The sequence below is a fragment of the Haliotis rubra genome, unplaced genomic scaffold (assembly GCF_003918875.1).
Source record: "Haliotis rubra isolate DU_JTF1 unplaced genomic scaffold, ASM391887v1 Scf670, whole genome shotgun sequence".
Taxonomy (NCBI): Eukaryota; Metazoa; Mollusca; class Gastropoda; order Lepetellida; family Haliotidae; genus Haliotis; species Haliotis rubra.
In genome coordinates this window covers 211,617-219,068 of record NW_025767380.1, presented here as the reverse complement: position 1 = coordinate 219,068, position 7,452 = coordinate 211,617, and the positions used below count along the sequence as shown (strand labels likewise).

Here is a 7,452-nt window from a genome sequence, read left to right as displayed (position 1 = left end):
CCAGCTTTATCTAAAGATCTTAACATAATGCAACACTGACGAGGCAACCTATTTTCAGGTAAATGTATGAGACGTCATAATATTAATTTCAGCAGTTATTGTTGAAAATATGCCAGAAAAACAAAGACAGTCAAGAAATAAACCCTTTCTTATAAGTGTAGTGTACTGACTATTAACACCAGCGTTGCAAACTCCCGCCTGCCCGACCGCCCGGGACGGACTGTTATGCGACCGGACGGTCAGTTTTAAAAAGTTGCACGCCCGATGGTCTGGCTGTTCAATCAGTGTAAGTTTGTAATGTATATAATGAATAAAGCCTTGACTGATAACCATTTGAAAACATGTGTTATTGTGACAGTAACCTGACATTAAACAGTTCCTTCTTATTAATGTACCTTCTTTTTATTTTTCTTAATGCAGAAAATTCTGGACTGGCAACTTTCCAGCCAGTCTTGTGATTTTCGAGAGTTACCAGACCAGTTGTCTGGCTGAAATTTTGGGGAGTTTACAACACTGTTAACACTCAATCAAATTGTAACATTTGAATTAAAAATTATTATCATAATAAACACATATAATCCTTTTACAGTGCATGTTATCCAAAGAATCCACATTTTAACTTTAGCTAGGATACATTTACTAAAGGGTAACGTTTTGCACATATGTAAATACTTTCTAGTATAGTAATAGCCAGAGACCATATATGGTCTCTGTAGTAGCTAACACATTTTATGAAATATGTTAACTGGATATAAATATTTTAAAACAAGATCTTAAGAAATCAAGTCCTGCTTATTTACATTTCTCAAATTACAAACCTGAGGAAATGTAACTTGTAAGATGTAGTAACCTGTAATGTTATGTTTGCTTCCCGTCACATCTTCCAAAATGAAAATTGTCCCCAAAATACTAGATAGTGATCCCATTACCCAGGGTTTTATTTCGAGTCCTGTATTTTAGGGTCCCTGGGACTCATACTCTTAATTTTCAGGGGTCCTGGACCACAAAATGAGGGTCCCACAGGGGTGGAAATAACCCATTGCCCGATGTCCGAGTCCAGTGTTTTTTTCTGTTGGGCAAGCAAATTTGTATATCACACTGTACCGGTGTCCAGTTGACTTTCCAATGTTAATTATGTTGTTTATTTAAAAAATCAACAAGAAAACGGACGGTATAGTGGAAAAATTATCAGGGCAAGTGACTTTACATGTGCCACTGTACCGGAGTACACTAGCAATTAAATTTAATTAGTAATACTATGTTGTAATATTGTTGTAATTCAGTTAGGGTTATTGTATTGTGTATCATAATCATCACATTGTTACAGTAATTACATTGCAAATGATACCATAACCCGGCTCAGTGATAGCTTATTGTTACATGATCAAAATTTGTACAAAAAGTATTTGGATTTTTCTGTGTCCCTGCATACTCGCTAATAAATTTTGATGCCTCCATCGTCAATTTTTATGCGTATAGGAAGCATGAATTCGCGTCCCGTAAATCCCTGCATTACCTCACCCCACAAAGGGATTGTTCCTTCTAAAACAAAATATAAGTTTTTCACATTAAAATAAAATCCAAGAAGTGTTGTCAGGAATGCATTAAAAATCGACCAAAGCAACATTGTTTTAAAATAGTTTTGCTTGGGCAGATACAGGTTTATCGTACAGCTAAGATTGTACCATCCTCGTTAAATCTCCATTATTATTATGTTTTACAGATTAAAGATAGTATGCAGCAGAGAGGGTTCGGGTGATCCTGGCACAGTCAGGCTGGTAAGGCTCATCATCAGCTCAGGGCCCTCGCCCCCTCTACACGCAGCCCAGACAGCGAATGGGACTTCTCCCAGGAAACGCTGCCTAGTCGAACCCACCAAGAACTTTCCGGAGAATATGAAGGCTCCCCAACACTGCAGCCTTCTGCATTACCCAGAGTGTCAGAAGGGCTGTACTCCTGGTGGAGAACCCGGGCATTCTCCTGATCTGCGCCAAGAGATCAGGAGGTACCAAACCAAGGGCACCGAGAACAATGGGGAGCCTGGCAACAGTGTACTTGGGATGCAAGCGAGACATTTCAAAGGCGAGGTCCGCATATTTATCATGCTTTTCCTGAATCTTGCCAATCACATTGGTGTCAAAAGGGACAGAAAATTCAATGATATAAATAAATTCATTGGCTTTATTATTATTATTATTATTATAATTATAAAAAAATTAAAATAATAATAATAAGATTGTACCATCCTCGATAAATCTCCATTAGTACCCAGGATGCATCTACAGCTTGGCCCGACAGTTTTATTACCCTGGAAATTATCGAGTATGCAATTGTACATGATTCCTAATTCCTGCTTACTTGAAACAATAATGTCCTCAGATACTTAGTTTCTTTAACACAAGTGATGCAATAAAATATAATCTAACTTCAAATCGAGTATTTGAAACACTTTTTTAAAATACTGATCGCTGCTTTGGTGGTACTTTAAAATAGAAACTTACCCAACATATGTACTGTGTTATCATGTATGTAAAACCTTGATCTTGTAAAAGTGATTTATTACTTCATTTGTTATATGCAACTATGTCTGCTATTAAAATGATAAGAATATGTCTGTGTAGTGTCCTTTATTGAAATCAACTTTCTGTTATGAATTTAGCATCGTTGCAAAACAAAATTATATATATTGAAACAAATATAATCGCTGAGTTAACATTTATAGGGGGAAAAAAATCTGAAATTGCATTTTTTGTATTTTTACCACCTACCGACAGGAATATTGCTGTAAAAAATCTGTAAACCAAGCAGAGCTCCAGATAAGATTTAGATCATGTGGGTACTGTACCCACTGTATTTTTTTGGAGTGGGTATTATGAATGTTGAGTGGGTATTATATTTCCTGTTACCCACTGCTTTTAAATATGTGCGTATTTCAGTCATTTTACTCACCTAAGTATTATGTCATTGAGTAAGTTTACTAGGCAGGTATTGTCCTGCCTTATGTCATACCTAATCAAAACCAAAGTTAAATATAATGGAAATGATTTCATAAAACAATCACTCATCCTATACTAACAGTACAATTTGATAGCAATCGATGTCTTTATCATTATGCAAGCAATTTTTATAAATATATTTCGTACGCGTTTAGTTTTAAACTTTTTGCGTATCTAACATTTTAAATGCGTTATTGGTACGCAATAATTATTTTTCAATGTGTAATTGGAAATTTTCGATGCGTATTTTACCCGGATACGCAGCTTATCTGGGCCTCTGAACCAAGTAATAAAAACGTGTGGCCTTAGGCCTAAAAAAAAAAACCTTGTGGTTCCGATTTCCCGACCGACCCTAAATATTCCCGCCGAGCCTAACAATTTTACTCACCACATAATAAATTAAATTTATTTTCTGACACACGAGTAATGTAAAAATATTTTGCAAAAAAACCCCAAAACCCTACCTACCTACCCTAGTTCTGAAATGTAGGAAATCGGAACCATAACATTTATTTTTTTTGGCCTTATTATCATATTTAGTTTGCATATCTATTTAGATAAGATCTGTTTGACATCCAAGTGACGTGGTAACATTGATGCCTGAACTTGGGAAGAGGGACCCTTGTCAGAAGGAAGCCTGTGAAATTCAGAAATGTTTGCAAGGTATTTATGTTTGACCTACAATACACAGATTGTTCAAATTTGCACATGTGAAAATAACATTTACATTCATTAATATTAGAGGAGGTGTTCATAACACATCTTAATTCTTGAAGGAATATTCTTGATTGATTGCTTTGCTACTGTGTTTGAAGTGTAAAGTGGCCTTCAAACGGCAAACTGAAGTTTGACAACACATGTATTTAGTTTTAAAAGTTGTCAAACTCATTTTCACACGTCAAACACATGTTGTGAAACTTTCGTGTCATTTGAGCCCAATGTCTATCGGTGCAGTCACGTGACAATTTCGAGGACACTTCACATGTCAAACACGAGTTTGACAACACGGAAAGTTTGATGAAAAAGTTTGTGAGAATAGAGACCGATCCTATTTCTCGTCAACAGTTTTACAACTCTGAAATTGGTGTCGGTGGCGATTTGTTGAAAAGTTCACACTCTTAAACTCAAATTTCACATGGGTTGTCAAACTTTAGTTTGCCGTGTGAAGGCCGCTTAAGTCTGAAACAAGTTCATCCCAATAGGAACTCGTATGGTAAAGTCATTGACATGAGGTGAAATGGGAATTAATGTTTTGTTTGAGATTGTTGCCTTTATACAGCTAGTTGAATGCATGTATGTGTGTGTGACGTTTGTTATAGTATGGCAACCGTGAAGGTCCGGGTTAGACTGAACCTTCAGTAACCCATGCTTGTCGTAAGAGGCGACTAACGGGATCGGGTGGTCAGGCTCGCTGACTTGGTTGACACATGTCATTGGTTCCCAATTGTGCAGATCGATGCTCATGCTATTGATCACTGGATTGTCTGGTCCAGACTCGATTATTTACAGACCGCTGCCATATAGGTGGAACATTGCTGAGTGCGGCGTAAAACTAAACTCACTCACTCATTTATTATAGCAGGGCTCCAGATAACTTTTGGGGGTGTGAGTGTACATACACATCATATTGCAAGTGGAGGTGTACTGAGAATTTTGAAGGAGTACTGACATGTTTTTGTGTGAGCGAGTTGGTGATGTGGTTTGTCTGGACGATTCATCGATCACTGTTTCCAACCATGTATTTGTATTTGAAGATGCGTGAGAAATAACTGAGCGACTGTGTGATGCGCGAAATGTCAGGTCCGACTGGATATAAATAGGAACAGTGTAGTTTTTAGCCAATCGAAAAATAGTGATGCATATCGTTGCATGGCAACGCAAGTGATTCCTACTGTTTCCTTATGTGTCAAATCGTGTTTCGCAAAAGAAACTTGACAAGTATTTATCCGAAATAGATTTCCATTTGCACGATACGCACGGAAATTAAATGTTAGACGTACAAAGGTATTTATGTGCGTACACGATACGCTTGAAATCTTATATTATGTCGTACTTTATTGATTTTGAGGCGTACATTACGCCTGTACGCCCCTTATCTGTAGCCCTGTATAGTATGGATCAATTTGATACTACTCACTCAAACACACTGTTTAGACAGAACAGTCCTATTTTGATTCCCTTAATGCCGAGGGCCAGGCAGAGAAACAAGAAGTACTCTCTTTTGGTAGCAAGTGACTGGGAATCAGTCCGCCAGCCTTATGCTCTTCTGGCCAAAACATCATATATTGGAAAGGTTGATTTGTCACGTTTGTAGCTAAGTTCTTACATTTTCAATCACAAGTCACACGATCAACTTAACCTGCGTTTTTCCTTCAGCTAACAAGTACGTTGAGTCTGCGTGTGTGTCCGTGATCAATGCCATGCGGCGATGCTGTGAGAGGAATGCTGGGATGGAATCGGTGTGCTGCTCAGGATTTCAGAAGTCAAACTACCAGACAAACACAAAATGTGAAGGCTCCTGATCTTATAGCTGCCGCACTGGACATCCACAGCAGCTGAATATTTAGGTCATTTGTCTCCATGTACCAGGATGTTGATCTCTCTGTCTCCACCATACTTGGTTCAGTCGTTGTTTTAGTTTCACAAGGATGAATAAAGACATTGTGTGTGTCTTTGAGGTTCTGTTGAAAGTCTTTTACCGCACCAGATCCATCTTGTGAAGATATGGGTAAGAATTAGTCTTTATCAACCCATCCTTGTCGTAAGAGGTGACTAACAGGATTGGGTGTCATCGTATCACAACTGTGTACAGGGCTCCAGATAAGGGCTGTATCGGTGTATGTACGGATAAAAAATATGCACGATACGATAGGAAATAATTTTAAAAACGTAGCAGATACGCACCACAGCAATGGTGTACGAATCATTTACAGACGTATTTATATGAAAAGGTATTGTTTTATTGTTTATTGACCTGTTTACACAAGAGTAGCAATGTTGTGGTGCATGTACCAAACGAAACACACCAATACTGATTACTAATTTCCATTCAGTACTCTAAATGTACTCTTAAGTTTTTCCAGTACTCCTATATTGAAAAATTATCTGGAGCCCTGTGTGTAGATCAATGCTTATGTCAATCATTGGATGGTATGGTCCAGATTTGATTATTTAAAGACCACCATCATATAGCTGGAATATTGTTGAGTGTTGCATTAAACAACAAAAAAGAAGCAAACACCAGACGCACGATGGGGAGTGAGTGAGTTTGGTTTTACACAAGTCTTGGCACTATTCCAGCAATAACACAGTGAGGGACACCAGAAATGGGCTTCACATGTTGTACCCATGCAGGGAATAGAACCCAGGTCTGTGGTGTGACAAGTGAACGTTTTACCACTTGGTTGCCTTACCACGCACTAGTTGGGATCAGAACAGTGTGTATAATTAAGTTGGGCGTCATTAATGCTGAGGAGACCAATATTCTAAGCATCCATGCCATTAACCATTCCCAGGAATCCATTTAAAATCTGTATGAAACCAGGAACAAGTAGTGTAGTATGTTGCACTCCATATCCAGTCTTGTTGCCATGGTTTCTTTTCTTTCAACCTTGGTTGGAATGGCCAACTTATGCCACTATCATGGAATAAGAATTCCACAGATGTTCAAGATAAATCCTAGCCTAAGCTATCAAGGACACAGCTGTTAGACAAACCTTTCAGTAGGACAAAGTTATGTCTAGAACTATTATGATAGGGGTCTTGGGTCCGAGTGATTGTTCCGGTGAAACCCTTTCTAACTGGCGTGCTGGTCTGCTGGCACTGATGGTGTTGACATGTTGCTTGGCATTCGTGACCAACTCGTGTTATTCCGGGACAAGCCGAATAGCGACTCGTGCCCCTCTGGAAGGATTTCATATTGGCGCATGAACATCAGAACTACTTTAAACAAGAACGATAACGCTTTCCCTGTTTGATTCCAATGTTTTTAAAAATCACCGAAGCACATATTTGTTAAAAACATATTCTAATGTAATTACTACCAGCTGTTCACCTTATATTTGCAATTATGTTAATTTTCTTAATAGGGTTTAATTATCACAAATGGGAATTGTTTTATTGAATATACAAAAAAAATAATTCAGCTACATTAAATCCCAAAGCAGATAGTCAAAAATGACTTTAAAATATTTCTCAAACTGAACACTCGTGTAACCTTGCTGTCACACCCCTGGTGGAGAATTTCAAATGAATTCGCTGAAAAAAATATGAATGACCAAAAAACAGTCAGACTGAAATATCCCCAGAGCTATGAAATATAAGCCCAATGTTAAAGATTAGGGTTGATTAGTTACATACAAATACGATATTATTGTTTTAAAACTCTTAGCGATTATAATTTACATTTCTTAAAATTGGTCGAAGTGCACGTACAATCTCCATAACAAGCCCGCAA

At 37.8% G+C, this 7,452-nt stretch overlaps 1 long non-coding RNA gene across 1 annotated transcript; it reads left to right on the top strand.

The window, feature by feature from the left end:
• The first annotated feature begins 3,553 nt into the window (after positions 1–3,553).
• Positions 3,554–5,670, top strand: LOC124257733. Its single transcript, XR_006893345.1, has 2 exons — positions 3,554–3,659; positions 5,373–5,670. It is a non-coding gene; the product is annotated as an uncharacterized LOC124257733 (long non-coding RNA).
• The last annotated feature ends 1,782 nt before the right edge of the window (positions 5,671–7,452 follow it).